Consider the following 12,044-nt stretch of genomic DNA (forward strand, 5'->3'; position numbering starts at 1 on the left):
ACGCGCAGATTTAGGATTTACGGCCAGATTTACCACAATTGAAAGTACTGCCCGAGCTGTCTTCTCTTGTTAAGATGCTACTTTGTATATTGTGGATGGAGGTTTTGAGTGCAGTTGTATATTCCAAGCCCCCATAAAGAGGAATTCTATGTAATTCCAACTGTGTCTGAACTCTGCTACCCTCCGGCGGGGGGGCGTGCCAGAGGGCGCAGGCTCACACCTGCTTCCCTGTCCCCAGACCACTGCACTGCCTGCCAGCCACACCTGACCACCCCTTTCTGTGAGAGGAATACGTTTCACCTTTCCCACCTGCCGTGGCTGGGATGTAATGGAATCCCACGACGAGCTCAGCTATGCAGAAACATAACTTTGTCTTTCTCAAATCCACCGATTTTCTATGTGGACTCCTCTTTGTTGTGGCATTGAGGGGAGTTAGTAGAAGCCAAGCAGGAATGAGGAATGACTACATAATTTGCAAGTTCCCGTGCACAATGAAAAATGCAAGCCCCTTGGTCAAAACTTAAGAATTGAAAGATGGCCACACTGGAGCCGGCCCATTCTGCATAGAGACCGGTGTGATGGCACAACACCCACCCAGGAGGCCTGCCCTACTGTCCATATCAAATTCCTTTCATCTCTGTGGTATGTCTCAGTTCTGGGGCTGACCTAGTACACGTCGAGGGCAGGGGGTATCTAGTCCTCGGTGCCTGTTGTCTGTGCTGAGCCAGCCTGTCTCTCTGTCTCCCTGCCTCTCCATCCATAGTCCAAGCGGCTGCCTCATTCTGAACCCTGAGCCCTTTACCTTCTGCCGCTGCTGCAGGGCCCATGGGAGGAGCTTTGAGTCAGCCTCCAACCTGAACACATCCCGGCTCTCAAACCGTCCAATCTATCCAAAGGTATCACCCCCATTCAGAACTTGGCTTGGGGGAAACACAGGACAGACCCCCCCCATCTCTCCGCCTGAAGAATCCTGGCCACTGCCCTCCGGGCCAAGGTACGGCAGAAGCCAGGGAGGGTCCCCTCGCTGTCCCTGTTCTGCTTTTGGCACCCACTGACGTGAAGAACATCTGACCATGAGGTTGTCCCAGTGGAGGAGAAGTTATGAAGTCAGGGTGGGGAGGGGAGGGGACAGTGAGATCCTGGGAAGGAAATAATTGGCTATTTTAAATTCATTATCCAGCCACACATATTGTATCTCTAGGCTGTCAAAACTGTGTGTACTAATGAATAAAATAAACTGATGAACAAAATAGATCCAGAGACACAGAAGCATGGAACAGACTGTCAAACCTCAGAGGGAAGGCAGGGGAGGGTGGGTTGGTGGGAAGAGATCAACCAAAGAACTTGTATGCGTATATGCATAACCCCTGGGCACAGACAATAGGGAGGGGAAGGCCTGGGGGCGAGGCAAGCTAGAAGAGCTCAATGGGGGGAAAAGGGAGACATATGTAATACTTTCAACAATAAAGATTTAAAAAAAAACATGTGTATGTGAGCCCCCCACTCCGGTGGGGGGAAACTCACCACCTCCTTAGCTACCCTATTCCTCTTTTAGAAAGAACTTTTATTACTTTAAATTTCCCCTTCAGTGTTTACAAAAATTAAAATGCATACACAGGTACACACACACACACACACACACAGATGTGTGCATACACACACATGCAGACACACAGACGCGTGCATACACACACATGAAAACACATGCACACACACATGCACCCACACGCAGAAACAGGGAGATGACAGAGCCCTTATCTGCACCATGATTCCCTCCCACTTCTGGAAGCAGGAAAGTCATTCTTTTGGGTTTTGTTGGTTGGTTGGTTGGTTTTTTCTTGTTTGTATTTTTTCTTTAGGGTAATGCATACTTTTAATTTTTTAATTTATCCTTATTATTGAAAGTATTATAGATGTCCCCTTTTTTCCTCCCATTGACCCCATCCACCCTGCTCCCACCTGCCCCACCCCCAGCCTTCACCTCACTATTGTCTGTCCATGGGTTAGGCATATCCTATATAATAAAAGCCCAGCAACCAAATGGTGGAACCACCAGAACAACCAGTCCACTATGAAGTGCACTGACCATCAGGGGGCAGAAACTCAGTGCAGGAGCTGCCCCCTGGTGGTCAGTGCGCTACCACAGTGGGACCACCGCTAGGCTGACCAGGATGTGTGGCTGCTCCCATTGCGAACCCCGGGCTGATGGGCAGGAACCCAGGCTGTGACTGTTGACTCCTAACCCCAGGATCTGCCTCCCCTCCCCTGCCACCTCCTCCGAGCGCCCGCAGGCTGCATAGTGCTGCCGCCAGGCTCGCAGAGCTGACCCCAGAGGCTGGGAGGCAGGCTCATGGCTGACATGGGACTGAGGCCTACCCCACCACCTCTCAGGGCTATTGTCCCTGGGCCTGGCCCCAACCGGGTCCCCTGGAGAGGCGAGTGTTCCGGCTCCATGGGAGGTGCCAGACCAGGGAGCAGCTGCTCAGAGGGCAGGTCCACTGCCACTCAGCTGACCAGGATGAGTGGTGCTCCCACAGCAGGCCGATCCCCGCAGGCCACGCCCCCCACCAGGGCATGAATCCCGTGCACTGGGCCTCTGGTATGCATATAAGTTCTTCAGTTGATCCACCATCCCTTCCCTCTGAGCTATGTCATCCTCTTCCATGAGAAACAGGAAACTCATTTAGTCTTGATATAATTTCCATCTACAGGTCCTTGGGTAACGTGGGCTAATATGGAAGAAATTGTACCATTTCTACGAAAGGGCAAGAAGGGTTCCAAACTTGAGTCACTGAACCAGTTATCACAGCCCCCTTGCTGGTCCTCAAACCACCCCCCCCCCCCATACACACCGTGAGGTTCCTTTCTCTGTCTGTTTTTCTGTCTCTGTATTTCTATCTATCTTGTTTAGCATAAAACTTACCAATCCTTCAATCCTTAAATAATAATTTAGTATATTTTATTGATACCTTAATATTAAAATAGTGTATATATACTAATACCTATTAATTTTGATAAAATCAACTACTGTTTACCACATATGCCCATTATTCTAAATATTTTTATGTTTATTGATCGGTTTTCATGAAACGCTTCGAGGCACTTATTAGCCAGCTCTCTGCTATCGTGTGGGTGAGCGACCCTGTGATTTGGCAGAACAGTCACATGCCCTGCATCCCTGGGGGTCATACCTGTCCTTCTCGTGAGAGAGGAACCAGCTCACACAGCCTCCTGCTGTTCCTTCCACCACTAACATTCATAAGTGGACATTCTGCTTTAGGTGCAGTCTTTTTAATAACAATTTACCTAATGCACAGCTAAGAAATTATGCTAAAAATATCTGTGCAATTATTTCAACATTCAGTTTCCTAAACGGGAGCTGGGTTGGCGGGTGGGAAAGGGAACTCGGGCAGCAAATGTCAGACACATGTGGGAAGAAACTAACCATGGAGTTGTGCTGGGCCGCACCCTCTGAAAATGGCCCCAGAAAGCCAGAGCCCCAGGAGCAGGCAAGCTCCGGACCCCAGCATCGCCCCTGGTAGGGCAACTTAATGGAGGCTGCGCAGAGGCCTCAGGGAGCCAGGGCTTGCTGCTTCCTAATCCGCACTTTGCTCTCAGCTTCAGGCGGACCGCAGGCCTCTCTCCATGGGTGGGCATGGAAAGGAATCGCTCCCTGCTGCAGCAAGCTCGGTGCTCGGTGTGGAGACGTGTGTGGGGCAGGGGAGTGGGAAAGGTCTCCCTCAGGTGGCAGAGGGAGTACACCCTGAACCAGATTTGTAAGGAGTGGCCTGCTTTGCAAAGTTGCTACAGATACACCAATGTTCTTTCTAAAAAACTAGATACGTAGAAATCTGCTACAGAGAAGGTTAGGGGGCGTTTCCTTCGTTCGTTGATTTAAAAGTATTCACTGCAACCATAACAAGCACAAGAATCTGGTCACGTTCTCATAGGAAGGAGTTTTGACTTATTTGATTTTACTATTTCACCTTAAGACTTACAGAACCAGAATCAGAGGAAACAAGACCCTCCGCCCGGTTTCCCCAGGACACTGTGGTCTTGTCTGTTGCTCAGGGGTAATTCCTGAAAGCATCTCTGACGTTCTTGAATAGGACTCTAGTTTGAACAATACGTGCAATGGCCATCCTGGGTGACGGGCAGTCGCCATGTGCCGATGACATTCTGTCAAGCTACAGAGGGCTCGAACCCTCAAAAGTCCTGGAAATGCATCGTCCCCTTCCTTAGCCTGGTTCCCTTGGTTCCTTCTTCCCCTGACACCAGATTCCCTCTGCTTCTCAGCTCCATTGACCGCCAGACTTTGGTGTTCTGCTCTTCATCAGTCCAGCCCCTCACCCAATGCATCACCTCTGTTAAAAACAGATCCATGTGCTGGCCTCGGGGCCTAATTCAGGCTGCTTCTACACACCTGTCTGGCCAGGCTAACTGCGAAACCACCACCAGGCTGCTGTGGGTTACCCAGAAATAACAGCGTGCTTCTCACTCATGCAATAAGTCCACATGAGCGTTCTTAGTCCACGGGTTATTTCGGGCAATTTTCCAAAGAATGACTTGAAGACATCGTGCATCTACGGCTTCACTGTCCTTGAGGCCAGAGTCCTGTGATTCCAGCTGCCAGGAGAGGACCCAAGAGAGCTTGGTGGACAGGCCCAGAAGTAGTAAGTAGCCCTCTCCCTCACATGCTATTGCCCGACATTCAGAAAGGTTACATACCACCAGTTTAGTTTTATGCACAAGAAGAAAAGGAAAGAGAGTTTGGTTCTAAAGTCTGCTAAAATCAGTCCTTCTGGCAATAAAACACCCATTCCATTCTTTCTCACACAGAAAACATCCCTTCCTGATGGGAGGTAAAGTCACAGACATTCCACCCTTCAGCTCAGAGTCCAGGGGTTCCAGGGGATGGATAGTCCTTTCTATCAGGCTCAAATGTGGCTCCCTGTGATCCAGTGACGCAGAAACAAAGAGATAAGTCATCTACACTTCCACAATACCCAGTATGCCCTGGGAAGCATGGGGAGGTTGGCCACAATAACCCATCTAGTGAGGAAAAAAGATGGGAAATGCAGCAGTCACTGGTCCACAGCAGTTCTGAAATCCTGTTAGTATGAAGAGCTTCCACCCTGGTGGAAGAGACAGTCCTTCTACAGACGCATATTGTTCTCTGGGAGAAACCTCCTTGTCCATTGCGTTTGTGGCCTCAGACTCTACCCTCAAAGAGCCTCAGCCTTAAGGCCATCATTTTCTATGCCCATATCAGAAGAGGATATTGAGGTAAATATTCTTCTCGGTGGATGAGAGGTTTCTCAGCCTGTTTCCTTGACAGTTTTCAGATGCATTTGCTTCTGATCAGTTTATTTGCCAGTCACACTCAGAGTTCTCGCCTGTACATAATTTTTAAACATGCCTTATATCTCTGCTTTCTGATCCTTGTTTCACCCTCCTCTGAACACCACGCAGTAGCCTCAGGTCATCTGCATCCTGCAGTGTTGTGTCCCATCTGCCCATGACTGTGGACCAGTTCTGACCTGGGCAAGCCAGCGAACTTCTGTGCCATCCAATTGACTACAACCACACTTCTCTGTTGCGCTCTGAAACTCAGGTGGAGTTCCACGTTCACGGTCCCTGGACACAGGATGTCAGGTAGATAGAGTTCCCGTTACATCCTTATCGTTACTTCTCTATCCTACTTTCATCACTGTTTGCCATAAGCTTCCCCTGTTCCAATTATTGCATGGTTTTGCCTTCTGATTGCACCCACAATGTCACAAACACTGGCCTGGTGAGAATAGAGCATTTCCATCCTAACCTGAGTCACACACAGGAACTCCAGTCTGTGTCTGTCAAGTTCTATAGCACAAGGCATATTTTATGAAGGAAGGAACAGAAACCCAGGCTTCTGACTTGAAGTCACCATGAGGAATAGGGAGTCATATGGGACATGACAGGTGAACTTTTCAGTGGAAAAATTAAGTGCCAGAATAATGTGATGTCTAAAAGATAATGTTTTCTCACCATAGGTATTTAGGGAATAAAACAATGAATACAATATTAAACATAAAATACATCCTTACACTTAAAAGACCAAAAATATATATTCTTGACACTGTCAGAGGTAGCAGGCCTGAACGTATCCATTTCTCTGTAACTTTTTTATTGATATAATTCACCTACCATAACATTAACTGTTTTGACTTGTATAATTTAGTGGAGTTAGTATATTCACAAAGTATGCTACTATCAGCACTAATTTCAGGTCATTTTTATCACCATAAAAGGAAACCCTGTACCTACGGACAGTCACTGTGTCACCCCCTCCCTCCCCTTCTCAACAGCTAACAACCTCTCTCTACTTCCTGTTTCTATAGGTTTATCTGTTCTGGTCAATTTTACATTTTACGCAACTGGAATCAAGCAATATGTGGCCTTGGCTGTCTGGCTCCTTCCAACTGGCCTAACCTTCAAGGTTCAGTCATGATTGTGATTTTTAATGTTTGATTTGTGTCATCATTAAAAACATGCATATTTTTCTTCATAAAACTATGCTCATAATGCTAGGACAGCCATTGGTGTAAAGAAAAGAAAACAGCTATGAGGGGAGAGCAAAAAGGAAAGTGAAAAATACCTCCAACGCTGCCTTTTAAATGTTCTCTCACGGTGGACTGCTACTAATAATCAACACTTCCACAACACTTCAGAATTTCAACACGTTTTTACATTAATGCCAAAGGTAGCACCTACTGCAGGAATTATATGCTGCGCTCTGGTTCTGGAAGGCAGTAGGAAAAGTATAAATAGCACCACTATTTCTTGTAGTTGTTACTATCACACATCCTAAATATAAGTTAATAAAACCTCTAGTATTTCTGTAAAAACGCTTCTGTGACTAGAGATTGGCAAACACCCATATAGGCATTTACTTTGTGTGTGTGTGTTTTTTTTGTTTTTGGTGTATGTGTGGGGGGGCTTTTTGTGTTTTGTTTTGTTTTTTTTTTTCAGAGAAAATCTTGAAGTTGAATTACGCGTGAGCAGTCTCAGAGAGAGCAGCACGATCCAATTTTACTTAAAGTTCTTCCATAACAGAAGAAGGGAGACGAGATGTGATATATATAACGCCTTCATCACAAGCATATCGATAGTTAATGGTTTTTTCCCAACCCTATCTTCTGAGGTGCTAAAAGCTTATTCCCAAGCAGTAATACAATTCCAGCCTGTGTGTAGTAAGTTCTTTGCAATAGTCCTCTGAGATATGAGGTAGGAATATTATTACAGCTGGAGAAAGAGATGATGGCAAGTTAAGTGACTTGTCCAAGAAGACACAATAAATCAGATGTGGGCCTTGGGAATAAACCTGGACTTCCCTTTAAGACTTTTCTCTGTGATACCAAATGGCCTTTCTGAGCCTTTGTAAGGTTCCTCATTAACCTTGCAGTTAATTTTCATGTTTTATAAGGCCTTTGCCAGATACATAAATATAACCTCCTTTAATACAATTTCTCAGGCAATGTAAATTAAAGAAACCCACTCCTAATAAAGACCAGAGAGAATCTACCTTACCCACAGATCTTGGAAACCCAGTGACTTAGAGTAATGACTTCCATCTGCCCATAGTAACTGATACGAGGTTATCACATGGCCTACCTTATTACCCTTGTGATTGGGGACCGACACATAAAGATGCTGAGACTACTGGCTATAGTTTTGCAGTAATGGGAGCAATATGTGGAATATGATATGGGCTCCAAAGCTTTCTTAGTGAAGTGTAAGTCAGAAAAGATGATTCTTATTCCCAATGTTAAAGATGCCTTTCCCCAAAATGACATGTATCATGCCACTATGGAATCAGTTGGATATCTATTTATTAACTAGATTCAGACAGAGGGGCAACTCTATTTCATAAGATGCTCCACATCACAAGTATCTGCTCCCAAGATTCTATCAACACCACTGGAGATTCTGTTATTGGCCTCACCGTGTTCTTCCGCAGCCAGGAAGAACAGGTACACCTCCCAAGCCTGAGCCATCATGTTCCAGAGGTCCCCCCCTCAGATTTGCCATCTGTGTTATGCATAAAGCTACACATCGCTGTTCCTTAAGGACACTGGCCATGCCTTTGCATGACAGCTAGGCCCTCCCTGTTTCCCACCTCAGCACCCAAGCTGCAGAGGCCTGCTTTGACTTGGAGCCAACAGAAGAAGCCAAAGTTAGTTTACATTCTAATGCTATCTGCAAAGACACTCCTGACCAAAAAGAAAACAATAGTGTACATCATGGAAACAGAATAATAAACACCTTAGATCTGTGGTTGGCAAACTGCGGCTCACGAGCCACATGCGGCTCTTTGGCCCCTTCAGTGTGGCTCTTCCACAAAATACCACGTGCGGGTGCACACGTACAGTGCAACTGAAACTTCGTGGCCCATGCGCAGAAGTTGGTATTTTGTGGAAGAGCCAGTATTTTGTTTCTCTGACAGAAGCAGTAGAAGATTTTAGGTAGGTGACAGTAGGTAGAGATATGTGCATATATAAAGATCTATCTACCTATCCACCTATCTACATATAGGGTATCCCAAAATTCACGCGAGATTTGCAATTGAATTGAATTGCAAATCTCGCGTGAATTTTGGGACACCCTATATTATCTATCATCTATCACCTGAAAATACAGACACAGACACTAATTTGAAGAAAGTGGTCATGAGGAGCCCAAACAAGCCAGGTGGCAGTCTGTGGGATCATTGCTGTGTCTCCCAGTGAGAACATTCCAACTAAGGTCTCTAGACCAGCAAAGCAAGAAGTTATGAAGAAGCAAAACTAGGCTGGTAGTGAGTGGGGGCACTCCCATGCCCACCTCTCATTCGTGGCCCGCGAGCACTGGCCATGGGAGAAGCAGCACCATATACTGGACACGTTCGAGAGCATATTCAGCCTCCTGCACAACACTGCCTAGGCCTGGCAAGGTATCACCGCCCAGCGGCTGCTAGGACTGTATCTTTAAAGGGCCAGTCTGCTGTTTAATCAAGCCAGCTGCTCCAAAACAAGGGGACCCAGGGTAACACCAGCTAATTCCTGAACATGAGCCCATTGCCTCTTTTGCTGTGAAGTGAGTTCCTTGATCAGAAGCAATGCTGTGTGAGATACCATGACAGCGGGTAAGGCATTCAGTAAGATCATGGATGGTAGTTTTAGCAGACATGTTATTTGCAGGAAAGGCAAAGCCAAAGAGAAAATGTCTATTCCAGGAGATTAATACATCCATCATATACGCATTCTCCTTCCTTCCTCGGGATAACGAGCTGACTTTCACAGGGAAATCCTATTGGCCAATGAGGGCAGATGGAGAGCTATGGCTATACGATGGGCGCATAAAGTCTGGAAACTTTGAGTAGATCCCTTTGATCCAGGGTAGGAATGTACGTCTGTAACTTACACGGCTGAGAAAAGTACATTACAGAAGAATTATTGTTTTGTATCTGGAAAATATATTCTATTACCTAGAAATTTCCCAGTGCCTAAGAAAGACCAAAATCACAAAAATGTATCCATAAAAAAAAAAAAAAAGGGGGCTTATGCCCAGGCCTATCTCTAGTTTCATTCAGTGCATACTTGGGCAAACTTCTTTTTTGGGAATGTTTATGCAACACTTCAACCCTCAATTGAAAGGAAAGATAATAGCTATTTTGTGTGTGCCCCCCATTTTTGGTGAGGATTAAATAAAAAAGTATGTTAAGCACACAGCTCAAGCCTAGAACACTGAGACTGCTTACGAAACAATAACAAAAAGGACACGGACAGCCATCTGAGTTCACAACAATCCCGTCAAGTAATCTACACAGAAAAACTGACCTCAGAGAAATGCATCATATTCATCTTACTAACAATTACCATCTATCATGAATTGCGTGTGTGTGTGTGTGTGTGTGTGTGTGTGTGTGAGAGAGAGAGAGAGAGAGAGAGAGAGAGAGAGAGAGACTTCAAAATAAATACAAGCTCATTGTAGAAAAATTTAAAAACACACAAAGAAAATTATTTATTACCTATTACCCTTAAATATAAATTACATATACATATAGGTAGTAGTATTAATAATAATGATAATAGTAGCTAAAGCTTATTGAGTCCTTTTATGAACCCGGGCTTTCTCTAAATACTTCCCATGGGGGACACCGCTTGGCTCCGATAAATACTGTAGCAGGTTAAAACTATTCCCGCCTTCACTTACCAGTGAGGAACCTGAGGCCTCGAGCCACTAACCAGCTCTCCCAAGGTCACCAGCCTCAGTGACAGAGGTGACTCAAACCTGGGCCAGCTGACAATAGAGACAGTCCCCTTAGTCACTATGCTGCTAACCCTAATACAGACATATTGTTTTACATTAGAATCATGCTGCCACTTCTTTATAATGTGACTTTCCACTAAAACTTACGTTAACATCTCTTCATGTCATTAAATCAGTTTCTACATGATGATGTCTACGGCAACAGAGTATTACAATTGGAAAAGTGCACTATTTATTCAGCCAATTGTACTAGTATATTGTTGGATGCTTAGCTGTTGTGATTGTAACACTCAAATAATATTTTTGTCTATGCATTGTTGTGAACATGATTGTGTTTTCATGGGACAAATTCCTAGAGTGGAATTGCTGGATAATTTTTGAGGGTTTTTTTTTTTGTTTGAAAAAGATGGTAGCAGTCATCTCTGCCACCGCTGGTGAGGCAGCGTGCTCTGAATCCAGGTCTCTGGTTCTACTGAGGTCAAACCGACTCTGCAATAAGTTCTGTTTATTCCTGCCACTTGGTGCCAGAGGACCGGTCCAAGTCCCACCGTCTAAGAGCCTCCTCCTGAGTGATGCCTTTTTTATTCAAGTGCTAATCTCCATGGGGAGCACATACATAATTACTGCTGTGACTCTAGAGGAATGAAATTTTCTATCTATTGGGAGATTCAGATGGAAACTCTCTCAGCACCTGATGCCACAGGGAAACTAATTCTTAAACCCAATTTCTGATGCATGGGTTTGAATTGGAAAGGGTAAAATGCATACTTTTGTGTAGTCAGTTATAATAGATAACTCCTCTACCTACTAAGTAATCTGGATTTATTGTTAAAGAAAAGAATTCCATTTTTCCTCCCTCCTGCCACCAGCCTCTATCCGGAAGAAGCAAAGGCACAGTCCCAGGACACTCACCATGCAACCCAACCCAAAGCTCTCATTAAAGATTGTGCTGCAATGAGAGATCCGTTTGATAGTTTCGCTTTATGGAAAATATGATCATCACAAATAATGCCCATGCAAATCAGGACTTTCCTCAAATTTCTAGAAGCTGAGAAATATATCTGTTGACTAGGGTAGTTCATTTCAAGTGGGCAAATTGGGGGAAATTTGAGTTTTCACTTTGCTCCTATATACATACGTCTATCCATTTGCTCCTGGGCAAATCTTCTCTCTCTTTTTGACTTTCAATGCAAAGATCGATCCAAAATGAGAGACAGTACTTCAGCCTCAACTGCAGATGCTTGTTTTTAACACATTGTGTACCGCATAGAAATCTCTAAGACATACGCCAGGGACTGCACGTTTTGGGGCAAACTGCACGTTATTTAAATCATCATAAGGCACTTTAGGTGCTGTTTTTCAATAATTATAACATTTTTATTTACAAAAACAATTAAACAATTAAAGTTCCTAGTACTTTTTTAACGTATGGTACTGCGTAAAACATTTTCCTCTATGAAGAGGGACCAAACAAAATTTACATAAGTATCTAGATTCGCTCCTTTTTCCATGGGCGTGAAAAACGAGAACACTCGTGAGCGGTCCTTAACAGATGGCGCGCGAAACACGAGAAAACTTTGCAGTACGAAATGTGTTAAGAGAATAAAGAAAATATCAAGGAAAAGTGAGATTCCTCTAGGTCAGTGGTTGGCAAACTCATTACATTAGTCAACAGAGCCAAATATCACCAGTACAATGATTGAAGTTTCTTTTGAGAGCCAAATTTTTTAAACTTAAACTATATAGGTAGGTAC

Source organism: Myotis nattereri, assembly GCF_964212035.1.
Source record: "Myotis nattereri genome assembly, chromosome: 17".
Classification (NCBI taxonomy): domain Eukaryota; kingdom Metazoa; phylum Chordata; class Mammalia; order Chiroptera; family Vespertilionidae; genus Myotis; species Myotis nattereri.